General features: G+C 40.9%; 1 protein-coding gene across 3 annotated transcripts in view; it reads right to left on the bottom strand.

Moving 5' to 3' along the window:
- LOC117450919 (signal transducer and activator of transcription 5B-like) overlaps positions 1-15228 on the bottom strand; it is an 89647-nt gene that overhangs the window by 25010 nt on the left and 49409 nt on the right. For 2 of the 3 annotated variants that reach the window (XM_034088949.1, XM_034088951.2), the window contains exon 2: positions 6504-6567. The exons of the other annotated variant lie outside the window; for it this stretch is intronic. The gene's annotated coding sequence lies outside the window, so the exon portion shown is untranslated. The remainder of the gene's footprint in view (positions 1-6503; positions 6568-15228) is intronic. 3 annotated transcript variants of the gene reach the window in all.

Genomic DNA, 15228 nt, shown 5'->3' with positions numbered 1-15228 from the left:
AGAAGATCGCATGACATGAACAAATTATCTTCAGTTATCAGTGTTATGATCCGATGAGCTTGAATAAATAATACATCTATTTATTATAAACTGAAGAACTTGGTCACAAACATCTCCTCTAATCATCAGAAGAAACTGGTGTGTGTGTGTGTGTGTGTGTGTGTGTGTGTGTGTGTGTGTGTGTGTGTGTGTGTGTGTGTGTGTGTGTGTGTGTGTGTGTGTGTGTGTGTGTGTGTAATGGCCCAAATCATCCCTCAGAGCTGCGCTCAGATGCGTTCATGTTCACCATGTTTAGGTTGGACGAGCTCAGAGGGATAATTCCACTCCTTGTAGACGTTTAAGACTGTAGCCACTAATCCTGTCAGCCTATTATAATGCGCCTGCTCTCATAACACACCAATGAGTACTGAACTTTAACCTTTGACCTTCCAGCTTGTTCTTATCCACCAGAGACTTCAGACTACAGAGCCTCAGGAAGAAGGACAATTATTGAACAGTGTTAGTAATTACCTCTCTGTGGAGAGAAAGCTTTGAGCCTTAAATCCTGAAAGATGGCTTCATTTAAAGGGGACCTATCATGCAAAATGCACCTTTGTACGTCTTTTATACATGAATATGTGTCCCCGGTGTTCCAGGGAACTCACCAAGTGTCAGAAAACACAACCCTCTCTATTTTCCTCCTTCGCCAAATCTCTAAAAAAGGGGCTGCAACGGATCTGAAAAAAACGGATCCAGATCTCAATACTTTTCTACGTCACAAAGACGTGCTCCGCTTATTGGTCAACTCTCCACCTATCAGGGGAATGAGCCACGGCCACGTGCATTGCCAAACCTCTCATTCGCATATAGGCTATCGGCAGGCTAAATCAACCCACATCTGTGTTTTTGCCTGCTCTTGCCAGGATGTCTAAGCCAGTTAAACGTTGTGCTGTTGTTGGCTGCAAGACTCGGGACAGGGATATGCCTCCAAAGTAATGCTAAACCCGGGATCAATACCAACCATCCGGGACCAGGCCAGTGAGGACACATCCAATTTTGAAGCTGTAAGTTTTTATTTAGCGGTGTTTTTCCTGATAAAGCTATCTCTAGCTTGTAGCATGTAGCTTCGTCGTATCAATGTCGCCTCAAACCCAAATAGTAATCGGTTAGGTGTTTATATATTTTTGTAGCATTTTATTTTGTACGCTCCGCAGTCTTTGCTTTGTCTTTTATTTGAATTATCAGGCATTTGCTAACATGTTCAGACATACTGCCGTAATGGCGATCTGTGTGAAGGCTGTAAAGCCACGCCCTAGGCGATAACACAAGTATTTATTCTCCTATTTATTAGTATTTGGTATCCTCTAAAATCATATTGAGTAAGTTATAATAACAAACGTAATCTTCTGTAGGCAAGTGCCGTTTTTTCCAGCGTTATATGTAAAAGCTTTTGTGATTGTAGTCTGTAAGAACGATCAGATATCATCGATCTGTAAGCTACGCTAATGAGACATGCCGTGTTTTGCAGCGTTATATGTAAAAGCTTTTGTGTGTTTACTTGTTTGCGCACATGAATATAAATGGGGGTGTGTTAGGATACAACACTGTATGTATGCGAGGGGACACACACCCACGAGTAAAACTGAGCTAAAGCCCCGTTGGTCTGTTGTTGTTGACAAGGCCTTACCTCTAGCAACAGGCTAATTAGTGGCTAGCACTCATTACAGTCAGTCTACTGAGCTCAGCCCCTCTCCAACACATCACCTGTATTGAGTCAGAAACACAGCATGCACGTTACGGTTCAAAACTAACTCGGATTGGAAAAGGCTTAGCAAAGAGCTTTGCTAAATAGAGAGCTTTGCTAAATAGAGAGTCTTAGCCCCATCTTTTGGGATTTCAGACTATATTTATCCAAATAGTATTTTCTCATCCTGAATACTAAGTTGAGATGATTTTGTTCTAACTATGTGTTCTTCTTTACAGGCCAGCACCTCACATACTTACTAATTAGTGACAATTTGTACATCCTTTGCTATTATTTACATTTTTTTTATCATGCGGAAATGAAAGACTGTACCTGGCAGAAACGCTGAGCGTGCACACGCCACTACATCCACTGGAAACCCTCTGTATAAACTGCAGTTCCCAAAGGCCAGGAAGGGAGAATGCAGAGCAAAACCAGTAAAGACTGACTCCACATTCCGTAAGTGTTTAAAATATTTATTATACAACTATTTACAAATATAAAATAAAAAAATTAGAAAGAAGTTTCAGTTTTTTACATGCATATACTAATCTAAACCACATTTTTTGTTGTGCTTTTTTTACCATTGCACAGCCCAACGTGGCCAACTTGATGGACCTCATCTTCGACCAAGTCTTTGTGGACCCTGCACCATTATGAGCGACCTGACAGGGAGGAGGTCATCGCCGGGTATGCTACACGGTTCAATTTGGCTGCTGTCTGAACCCAACATCGACATTTCACGGATCAGGAAACTCCCTGCGTATCCTGAGGACAACGCAGGCCGGAATCACCACTCTGATCCTGCGTCCAAGGAAGCCCCAGCACCAGCTCACAAAGCTTCTGTAAAACTATTTAGTGTCATTTATACAAAATACAAGTAGGCTACATTTAGTTTTTTTTTTATGGGTTTTTTTAACCGTTGATTTTGACAATAAAGTTCGAGTTGATATCAAAATGTGTCGTGATTATTCATGTTTGGATGGGTAAAGAATATTCTGATTTCAAAAGCATAAGGTTGTGGACCTTTTTGTTGTACACATGGGTAGTGCTGCGTACCTGGACTCACATTCAGGTTCAGGTCCGGACTCAAGTCCAGAGGTTCAGGTTCAGGTCCGGACTTATAAGTCCGGACCTGAACCCATGGCTTGTGTCAAGTTGTGTGAGTAACTAAAGTGAACTTATTGTGAGCTAATTATCAATTGAAAATTAACTCATAATCAACTCAAATTCAAACTCATCAGGTTTATTGTGCTCCCTTCCAACTTGTGTCTACATTTCTCTACAAAGTACAAATGTGCCACTTAGTCTACAAATGACTTATGACAGCAACTACAGTGAACTACTACAAAGTTCAAACATTTATTTCATTTACCAAACTAAAGTAACCGAACAGTCCCTGAGCTGACTGAGCCTAAATCCCTAAAACGTTGCTGAAAGGTAGAGTGTAGAGTAGACTATACGCATTACACTGTTACACACCTAATATACAGTATAGGCTACACTCTAGTGACTGTACAGTCAGAGTGTACTGTACTGTCTGTGCACCATGTATTTTCTACAACTCTACAATACATACTGTTAGAAATTAAAATCAATGTTGATATGGCGTAATTTTGAATTAAAAACACTAATTTAAATCACTTTTATTCTGAAAAAACTGAAAGTTCACACTATTAACTTAAAACTTTTATTCTGAAAATTCTTCACTTCCGGTTAGCATTAGCATGTGGCGAAATTCTACGTTTTCAAACCGTAAATCGAAGGTGAAATGACATGTGATGTTGTACACTGAGCACACTGGGATTAGCACTCATTTATTGACGCTGAATAACGTTTATCAGGGAATGTTTAAATAACCACAGACACCAGAATATACGTAAGTGCTAGTTTTTTTGCGAGTCCAAGTACCGGTTCCTGACGTTCCGGTTTTAACCGGACTTGAACCGAAACTTTTTACAAGTCCAGTACCGGTTCGGCGTACCGGTACGCAGCACTACACATGGGTGTGTTATGCCATTGCTGTGTAGTATATAATATAATAGTACATGTACAATGACAGAATGAAAGATTGCATAAAGCCATATACACCAGTATTTATTTCCATGAACAATATTAGCATAAGTTTTACAATTTTAGTCAAAACAAACAAACCACTCACTGCTCTATTTGTCTCAACTGTAGTCCACCATGTTCAGCTCTGTAAATATTCAACGCATTCTGCAGGGAGAACACATTTAGGCACAGGCTCCAATCCAGGATGGTCCACCATACAGGTTACAGAGTCCTCAAGTTACTGCATCCGTCTTGACACATTGTGATAAACATATATTGAATGACATGTGAAAAATGTATTTAAACAGACAACTTAGTAAAGCTGTCAAAAATGTTACCTGTGGTATCTCCATGCAGCACACATTCTCCGTTCAGAAGGCATCGTGGCGCAATTTGCACAAAGAAGTCAATAACTGAGCTTTTAAAAACACATGAAAGTACACACATTGCTGACAACTGAGGTGTTGTTGGAGTTATACTTTTTATCATCCTAAGTTATTCAACTTTCCAACGGTTGTTGCAGGATGTTGGAAGAAAAGGACTGTAAACTATTAAACGTAATGAGGCCATTGTATATATGCTGAAAATATGAATGTCTCCCTTTATAAATATATATATATATATCGCTGTTTTTGCGTTACAAACTGTACTCTTGCTAATTAGCCAAAATATGAACGGAATAAGGAGCAAGCATCGTAACAGAGTAAAATAAATAGGGACAACAGCTTGTCAGCTAACCATTCAGAAACGTCCTGTTGCAACCGAGATTTTTGCACCTCCACCAAAACCTCCGCTGCTTCAGGGTCAGTTTCTGGATCAAATTGATAATATGCTTGAACACATGCATTGCTCTGAGATGACATGTTTATTCGACACTCGTAATCACATCAAGCATGGTAACGTGACTCTCGCCGGCTCATGCCTGCTCTTCTGCAGGGGGGCGTGGTCAGCTGCTGCTCAGAATTTTCAAAGACGGGCTTGGAATAGAGCGAAAATGAGCGAAACGAGGCATGTCTAAAAAATGATCTGTTTGGTATTTTGAAAAATAAAATGTATAAATATACCTTATATAGGTATGGTCATACACTATATCATTTAAATATAGCATGATAGGTCTCCTTTAACTGTGAGCTGAAATCACAACAGCCATAACTTTCCCTGCACTGATCAACTTAAACGCAATGAGAACTTGGTTCAAAACATTAGTCAAGAGCTTTGCATAATACTGTAACTTCAGATTTTGTAATCATAATGTAGTGCCATGATATTTATCAGTATGGTAAAATGGGATATTCTCTGCTGCTGTTGATCGCTGAAAGGTTTCGCTGGTCCTGATTGACAAAGCTAGTCAATGTTGGAAGAAGTACTCAGATCCTTTACTTAAGTAAAAGTAAAAATACTATGGTCTTAAAATACTCAACTACAAGTAAATGCCCTTAAGTATTTGATTCAAAATGCACTTAAAATACAAAAGTAAGGTACTCATTCTGCACAACGGTCGATTTCAGAATAATATTAAGTGCAGAAGATGTATAATCTTATTGTACTTCAATAGTACACATTATGCAGAATATATATTTTTCCAGTATCATATTATTGTTGTTATTATAAATACATTTTAGTTGCATTAAAATGTTGTAGTTTGTCAATTTGGACCATATTTAGTACTAAGTAAATATACTTGAAATATGTGTAGGTTAGCAGTACAGTACTGCTATATGCCATATCAGTATATTGTGTTTTGATATGTACAGAGTAACTGTGTGTTAAATACATGTTGTGGATTAAAAAGTGCATCTTTTCATCTGCAATGTAGTGGAGTAGAAGTATAAAGTATCATTACATGGAAATACTCTGGCAAAGTACAAATATGCCTCGGTGTTTAGTGTCCTGTCTGTCTGTAACTTTGCGTGGTGGTGTTCCCACTGAATAGGTCTCTTGAGAATGAGACCTTGTGTCTCAATGAGATTCATCTGTATAAATAAAGTCTAAACAAACAGTTTTTAAAAAAGTACAATACTTGAGTAAATGTACTTAGTAACTTTCCACCACTGAAGCTAGTTATGTGTAATTTAATTTAAGTTAAAGCTACCGTCTCAAATAATAACATTTCCCCAACACAACACCTTTGCTGTAGTGTGAATGTTAATCTAAGGCTTAATCATGGCATAGGTTCGAAAGACAATAAAGTGCTTATCAAATGAGCAAAATGCACATGGTTTATCTGTGAGGGCGTCAGCAGCGAGGATCAGCACTCTACTATCAGCTGATAGGAGGAGGAGCCGAACAGGAAGAGCATGACATCTTTCTGTGACACCCATTGTGGCTGCAAGGTCCCTCTGTTCCATCCTGCATTACACAGACACACACATAAGAGCATGCTGGGAGCTAAAGGTTTAAACGGTGCTGCCAAAAGACCGAGACAAAGTGGTGTTTACTAGTCTGTGTGTCTCTTTAACAGCTCTTTAAGGTGGATGCTCCTGGCGCTGTGTGCCAACCATTAGCGCCTTTATTCTCACCTCCAACAGCAGAATGAGATGCTTCCCGCAGCTGTTTCCCTCTGAATAACCGCAACATGCTAATGCCCTGGCATGAACCCGAGTTCTGCTGTGAAAAGACTCTTTGAATTGTACTGTCCTCTCTTTACAAGAAACTCTCAATGCCGTCACACATTTGATCACTCATTACACTACAGGTTTCAAAAGAAAACAAAAGAAAACCTTACCTCTTGCCTTCAGCTCCGTGTTACCATGTAACAGCAGGAAACTCTAAAGAGGAGCACCACAAACCTGAGACACAGATGGAGAGTCACAGAGAGAGAAAGCAAAAAGAGGAAGTGAGTCAACCTTGGGTACTTCTGAGGAAGCTATCTTTTTTCTCGAGCATTAACAAAAAGACTCGAGCATTAACAAAAAGGTTAAGAGAGAGCTGAAGAGTGAAAGGGAAAGTCACCTGAACAGATTTCTCTTTATTCTAGTTATTTTGTCAAGTAATACCAATATGTATGAAACTTCCACACAAGCATGGCTCTCATAGTGATGCTATGTAGAGATTAATGTCCCTGAAATTAAGCAGACATTTGTTGTAGAACGACATCACCCACAGAGATGATAGAGATGTGGCCAGAGAGCAATTTGAAGTTCCATTTCATGAACACATATTGACCAAACATTCTTTAAATACTAAAACAAATTATACAAAATAACCACTGTTTTTGATTTGGATTTATGTTCTTGCTCTGGCCGTCGGCTGTATTGGTAACATAATGCTCAACAAAGTATGTGCTGAACCAGGCTTGGAATTTCGTCATTGTAGGGGCAAGGCCATTTGGCCTTCCCGTTCACATTTTTTTTAAGGGCACAAAGGCCACATGACAGGGCACAAAGGCCACATGACAGGGCACAAAGGCTGTTTGGTTAAATTACGCTGGTCAATCAACATGACTGAAAAGTGTAGCACTAACGTCAACACCAGTCGTTTTACAAACGGCTGAATAGCAATAGTGTTTCTTAAACGTATACGTTAAGTTCAGCCATACACCACATAAGTCAGTCAGGGGTAGACAGTAAGGGTAAATTGTATTGTCACTGGCCCCACCATTGTAACTACTGGCCCGGAGCATTCGTCCACCAAAAAAAAAATCGACTAATAATGAAGAAAATTAACACATTTGTTGCAATAATGTATGCACTAACTACATTACTACTTGTACTACAACATTTTAATCATCAGTTATTCCTCATTTTCCTCAATTATTCATATTTGGTTTATTAAAATAATGATATTGTGGTCATTGTTAAAAAATGTCTGCTATTATTATGAGTATTATTATTTGTATAATGCACTTTCTGCCTTCCTGTCATTAGGAGTTAGACATGTAATGGCTATGTAATTGATTTGATTAGAACCTTCATTATCCTAAACTGCTGGGACATTTCGCCAATACCTTTATATTGTCTACTCTTCACTTACTTGTCAGCATAGGTCGACATTGATGTACAGAGCCGACAGAAGACCTTGTTTATATTGGCATCATATTGAGAGGTGCAGTGATGCGTCCTGAAACCAGGAAGTAAGCTGCTGGTTCCCTCCACAAAAAGCAATGGCATTTCTCCACAGGGTTTTGGAAAATAGCTGGAAATAAGGTCTGTGGAAAACAAACCTGTTTGATAAATGCACGTGTTGTTCAGCCGGATAATCTCTACATGTCTACCCTACTTTTATCATTTTCGAATCATAAATCTAATCGATAGATTATAAAAGGGTTTTAGGACGCGGCACTGCAGCCAACTCCCTGTCACTCCTTTAACTCCTCCGGTGACTTTCTTTTATTTGAAGATTGTTTTTTGCACGGCGCTTGGCCGGTTACCGCTGGTATACGGGGCAACGACGGCCATGGCCGTCGTGGCCGTCGTGAAATTCCCACCCTGTGCTGAACTCTTAAAACCATGGTGATTAGGTCCAATGGAGAATGAAACACAAGCACTCAGACCATCAGACAGGTTGAGGATCACACACCCAACATGCGGCCAAATTAACTTTATTTGGAAGTTAAAGAAGGGTCTCGAATAATCCCTACAGCAAGGGATATTTGGAAAGGTGCACAACTGCAGCAAGGAAATAAGGTGAAAGAGTGTGTAGGCTGGTTACACTTCAATTCACATCATTTTCCAAATAGTTCTTCCAAAAAGACTTGAGTTGTGCTGTCAAAAGTAAGAAAACCAACGACCTGATATACAAGAATCAAAACCCAAGTTGTAATATATGGTTTTCCTTGAAGTCCTGTCTGCTCAAGACAAGCTCAAGCCTTGTTGTTGTCACTTTCTCAATATCAATCTTAGAAAAACTAGATTACTTCTGTGGAATGCCAGGAAAGTCCAATCGAAAACAGATACATATAGTCTAGTGTGGGGCCAAATCGAAAAGCTACAAAGTGCCATGACGGCTGAACCAAGCTTTGAACTACTGACTGACTTAATGTTATCATAAAGCAGCGAGACAGAGACCAAGTTGAGCTTATCGCGCAGCTCTCATTCCTGGCTGGACCACGAAGAAGAACAGCAGGAACCCACATGCTGACTGAAGTCGCCAGACAAATATGTGAGGATCTTTATTTGTCCGTCTGGATCCTTCTTGGCTGGATCCTTCTAAGCTTCTCGACTTCATCTGCAATCCCTTATTACCTAATAAATAATTTTCAGGTTGGGATTGATGAGCAATTTGATGATCTCTGACCTTTGCAGCACGTCTGCTCACGCTGAGCAATATCCAATTTCATACTCATACATCGATACCAGCAGTGACTTTAAACCACTATGAATCTCCCGAATGCCACTTAAGAGCCAAACGTTTAGATTCATACACTAGAGAGATTTACCAGAGCAATTATCACATATTGTACTTCCTGTATTAATGCTCACGAATATGTTTCTTTTCTCATAATGTAAACTGTGAAGCACTTCGCTTTGTTTTCTGGAATCACAGAGATATTTTTAACTTGGAAAGAGACTCTACACAGGAAGTCATTATGTCAGCCATTTTCCCTTTGTCTCATGAGACAAGGATGGCCGAATAAACAGTGCAATATAGAACGTTGAATACAAAGGATGGCAATACATATGCCATTTGTGACGTTTATACAGAGCTGTGGATTCAATCTGTAGTCACGTTTCATTCCTTTTCAGTCTCTGGTTATGTATTTAAATTCCAACACATTGTTAGGGGATCTTTTGTCATTACATGTTACTTGTTAGACGCTTTTATCCATCTTGTATGTACTGTATGAGCACACACTCACACACACAAAAACGTTCACCTTGGCTCACCCTTCAGAGATCACTCGTTGTTGCTCGCCTTTTATCTTTATCGACATTCATTTCCAACAGAGGGAAAAATAATTGGAGTTCTTTTCCAAAGCAGTTGCAGTTCTTCTGCAAACAGATTTGTTCATTTTCTTTCTCTCCCTCTCTATCCCAGACGCACTTTGGCTCCAGGCACTTATTTTATTACACTGATGAATTACAAATGAAATGAAGTAATCCATGTTGGCTTCTGTTTGATTCATAAACAAAAATAATTCCTCTCAGATATCCCTTATTTTTTATTATTTTGTTGTGTTTGGGATGTTTCTGGAAGTCAGACTTTGGTCAGTGGGTTTAGCCAATCACAGCGCAGAGTTTAGGGCAGGAGCTGGCAGCCCATGTTCTGCGGCTTGGTTCACCAGCGAAAGAGCAGGGTAACGATCCAGCCTGGGACCATTTACCGAGTGTCATCCCCTTTTTCACTCTGTCTCTACAATAAAGGCAATGACCATTTCTAGATGTATAAAGGGCAGCAGGTCTATTTGTCTTTTTGGAGAAGTTTGAGGATTAGCTACACTCTTAGGCAGAGAGGCCAGTGTACGGGATGCAGTATTCACTAAGCAGAATTTGAAAATCTGGCAATCTGGCAATCTGGCCTTTTTTACCCATGGTGTGGGCGTATTTATTTGTACTTTACACTGGAAACCATCAGAAAATAACAATATATTTCTCTGACACACTGCTTTGTTCTCCCAAACTCCGTTTCCTCTCTCCATTTATTTTCCAGCCTACTCAACCTATGCCCAATCCCTATCTCTCTTGCTTGTACTTATTGAGCCAAGGTGGGATAAAACAGGGCCGGCCTGCTAACCAATCAGAGCAGACTAGGCTGAAACGAGGTGCTGCAGCACAGGCAGTATGAAAAATAAAGATCTTTTTGAAAATGAGCATAATATGTCCTCCTTTTATACAGGAGTGGCAAACCACAAGGAACCAATAGAGATGTTTTGTTTCTCACACTGCAGAGTTGTGGCATATTTATGAGTAGAGAATGGCTGCATGAGAAATCAGGAGGATTGGTTCCAGCTAGCGTTGCACAACTGTTTAAAACAAACAAATCAAAAGTTACCCTGTTGTAAAAAGTTCTCTAAAAAAGTAAGACTACTTCATTGTTTTTCCTCTTAAAAGTGCAGGTACAGAAGAGCCCTTGCAATACTTGAGGAGATAAGTTGAAGTTGCTTACTATCTCAGTCAACTCTTGCCGTCAGGTACGTAGGTATGTGTTATTGGTCAAAAAATATCTAACCTCCAAAACACATTATTTGTGTAACTATGCTGTGGTAAACCTCTCTGTCACTTAGGATGTGGAACCATCTCAACACAAAACATGTTGATGTTGTCCATGAAAACCTCAAATGCATAATTTAACTATAATGCCAAGAGTGATTCTAAACCAGACAAGTTTTTGTTTTTTTAGGACTGAGACACAGATGTATCTGTCAAAACAGAATGTATGTCATGTTGTCCATGCCAATCACAGCATCTGGTCATACACATCATTTCCTGCAGCTATTGAAATAAAAAAACAGAGGAAAACTTCAAAGCTGTTCTATGAGTCAATCTATGGAAAGTTAAGAAATATTCCTCTTACTAGAGGATAAGTCAACAAAAAGCAATGTCATTTTACAGCCAAGCCCTCACCGATTTGTTCTGCCAGACTCTTCAGAACACCATGAGCTCTCAGAGGGAGAGGTTATAAATTAGTGTGTTTGTGTGAGGAGGGACCAAACTATCGAAGCAGCAGACATCCTCCTCTGCTGACTGATATGTTCCCATTACCTCCACTTGTATACTATACAACTTCAGCCATCCAGGCAGCAGCAACAACACGACAATCAATATTGCAATGGCCCTGAATCTTCATCAACATCTTTGTTGTCCTCAATTAGCTCGCAGCAACACAGCGCAGAATCTGCAGCAGGCGGTGAGTGTCGGATGTGTTTTAATGTCCAGCTGGGAGAGTTTTCTTTAGATTCTCCAGGGGCTCAGAATATGTCTGCATGTTCATTTGGCTCCCACGCCAACAAGGTGAAATTTAACACAAACTCTTGTCACCCACTCTTTCCTCTGAGGAAAAACTGCCATTCATCAACGTAAGCGCTTCCTGTGAGGAAACTGAAGTGCCACCCACCAGTCAAAGCACTCTTGCCGCTCTTCTTTACACCAAAGCCTTGTGAACGCTAGAATCGAAAGGGCATGCACGAACACAAACACACACAGTCACACACACACACACACACACACACACACGCACACGCACACGCACACGCACACACACACACACACACACACACACACACACACACACACACACACACACACACACACACACACACACACACACACACACACACACACACACACACACACACACACACACACACACACACACACACACACACACACACACACACACACACACACACACACACACACACACACACACACACACACACACACACCACTTCAGGGCAGGCCCGGACTGGCCATCGGGAGGACCGGGAGGTTTCCCGATGGCCTGGCCTGTTAAGTGGCCTGCTGGCCTGAGGATTTTTTTTTTTTATACGTATGTATTGTGAACGCAACGCTGCGCAAATGTGGGTCTGACTCTGCCTCACAGAGGGTGGCTGGCTGTCTACATGATGTGGCCTGCCGACATGGCCACTTTCATACAGATCATACTCGATTGGTCTCTGTGTGTCATTCAAGCTCGGGAGGGTGTGTGTGTTATGTGTGGGGCGAGCGAGTGAGATAAAGCGCGCGCACCGGTTACGTGTTTTGTTGTTGTTGTTGTTAGCATCTGGTGCTAGCTAGCTGCGCTAACGGATATAAGGAGCTGTTTCAACAACAAGGTGGGGGGAGAGTCCTCTCCTGTCAGACTGAGAGACTGATAACTACAGCTCAGGTGAGGTAAAGGACTCTCTGAGTGTTTAGATAGTTAACTTAGTCTAAGTTCTCTGTGGGTCTCAAACGGTTTGGTCACCATTTATGTAAACACATATTTCCATTTGAGGGGTGAGTGATTAGTAAAATATGCATGAATAATAAAAAATAAAAACGTTAACTAGGTGAAAAAAGGCAAGATAAACTATTAAAACTTGTTGAGAGCTAAAACTAGTCTTTGCTGCTGCCTCAAAGAGGAGGAGAGGAAGGAGACAGGTGAGGCTGGTTCAGGAGCACAGACAAACTCACAACTATAAATGAACCAAAAACAAATAAATAAACAAGTTTCAATGTTTTTTCATATTGGATATGGGATGTTATTGGTTATGGCCATGTTATTATGATTTTATGATTATTTAAATGTATACAGTTATGTTTCATATGGGTGTAGTCTCGTTATTTCCCCCTCAAAATGCACCAGATTGATGCATTTAAGTCCAACATTTAAAAAAAAATCTTACCGGAGGAGCATGCCCCCGGACCCCCCTATAGGATTTGAGGTCCACCCCCACTTAAAATATGTTCACATAGGTTCCTAAATAGATTTGCACATTTTTTTAAATAGTAACCCATGTCCATATGTTTATTTTTGGGTAGTAGATTTAGAGCGCTATCACTACGGGCAGCAACGCTGTAAAAATTGACAAATAAATCCAGCAAAATGGCACAAAAAACTGGTAGTGGCCTGGCTGGGTGTATAATTCCCGGCCTGACTTATTGTCCCAGTCCGGCCCTGCTTCAGGGGACATTACATTGACTTACATGCATTTCCTGGAGACTTATCCTAACCTTAACAGTGTGAGAAAAAGTTTTTAGAGAGTACTTGTCCATGGACAAGTGAGTTTGGCAATTTACTTGTCCGAATACATTTTTCACTGGAATCTTCTTCTTCGTCATCGTATTTTTTACATTTTCCCACGGTTTTTACAACACCGCTAACGTAAGTGAGCGGTAAGATTTTACTGCATCACACATAGGGTTGGGTATCGTTTGGATTTAACGATTCCGGTTCTGCTTTTCGATTCTGGTTATTTTCGGTTCTCGATTCCGGTTCTTGGAGAGGGTAAATCAGTCCCATGACAAACTGGGAGAAAAATATATTTATGAAAACATTAAGTCAAATCTGTATTCCTATTTACAAATCACTTCATACTGTTGAATTTCTTACGGTTATTGAATACAATTATATAAAAATAATCTCTGCATTGTTTAGTTAGTTCTAATGCCCCTTTCACACCAGCGCCTTTTCAGCTCCGGCTCGGAGCTAGAGCCTGAAAAGCGCCGGGTTTTCCAGTTCACACCGGAGCTGCGCCGGCTCTTAGCTCCGGAATCCGCTTCATTTCCAGCTCCAAAAAATTGTCGGCAGTTGAGGCAAGAGCTTTGGAGCTAAGAGGTGACGTCGCTTACGTCTCTCTTACGTCGAGGCGTGCAGGAAACTAAACCCACCTCCCATGGGTCGACTGTTATGCCTGCCTACAAGCAGTAGTGCCGATAAACACACTTTATAAAGTCAGGCAACACTAACCAGGCTTCGTGTGATTCTGTTTATTTGTGCCTTACTTTGACCATCCGTTCGCTGTTATCGATCATTGTGGAGAGAGGCAGACGTGTTGTTTTGTATTATTGCAGCTATCGGATGCAAGTAGTCAGTTTAGCTTCGGTTGCTATGCTAACATCACCCGTTTTATACCAGAGAAACTTTCATAACAGCGTTGTGATACCAAACAGTGCTAATTCAGACTGACACACATTCACTTAGGCTAAGGGGAACTGGGGATATGCATCAGCTGCTTGTGTGAGTCGGACAGTGAATACTTTAGAGCGGCCGCTGCAGTGTGAGCTAACCGGGAGCTAACGGGAGAATAAACTCCCGTGGAAGAGCAGCACTGCAGCGGTCGGTAAATGCTGCAGAAACACATTAATAAACAATGAACCACGGCACTCTGGAGAAAAGTATAAGGTTGGAGAAGTCGTTATTCAATTTATTCTGGCTTCGTGTGATTAAAAGCAACACGATCATCGACCCGACGCAGTTGTTGTTGTTGTTGTTGTGAGCTGCCGTAATGGCTGCCGTTGGGGGGCAAATCAGCGATGTAAACGGTGACGTCATGACGCAGCAAGGGCAGCTCTGGGGCGCCAGTGGGCGGTGTGCACAGAGCGGGAGCTGAAAAGGGAAACCGGAGCTGAACCAGAAAAGCTCCCGCTCGGAGCTAGAAACTGAAAAGCGCTGGTGTGAAAGCCGCATAAGTGGTGCAGTTTGAGAATGTACAAAGACTCCAGCTCATTCAAAACTCTGCAGCTAGACTACTTACGAATACCAAAAGGAGGGAACACGTTAGTCCTGTCTTAGCTACTCTACACTGGCTTCCTGTAACTTTTAGAATTGATTTTAAGGTGCTTCTCCTCATATACAAAGCTCTAAATGGACAAGGACCCAGCTACATTGCTGACTCTCTAATGAACTACACACCTGCCAGAACACTGCAATCATCAGATGCAGGTCTATTAGAGGTCACCAGAAAGAGTCATAAAAGAAGATCGGTGATGCAGCCTTTGTAAACTACGCCCCAAAACTGTGGAACATGTTACCCAACAATATTAGGGAAGCCAATACATTAGGCATTTTTAAATCTCTTTACCAAAGCA

This window comes from Pseudochaenichthys georgianus, chromosome 8, assembly GCF_902827115.2.
Source record: "Pseudochaenichthys georgianus chromosome 8, fPseGeo1.2, whole genome shotgun sequence".
Taxonomy (NCBI): Eukaryota; Metazoa; Chordata; class Actinopteri; order Perciformes; family Channichthyidae; genus Pseudochaenichthys; species Pseudochaenichthys georgianus.
Note: the sequence above shows the minus strand (reverse complement) of the source record. Positions and strands in the feature narration are given on the sequence as shown.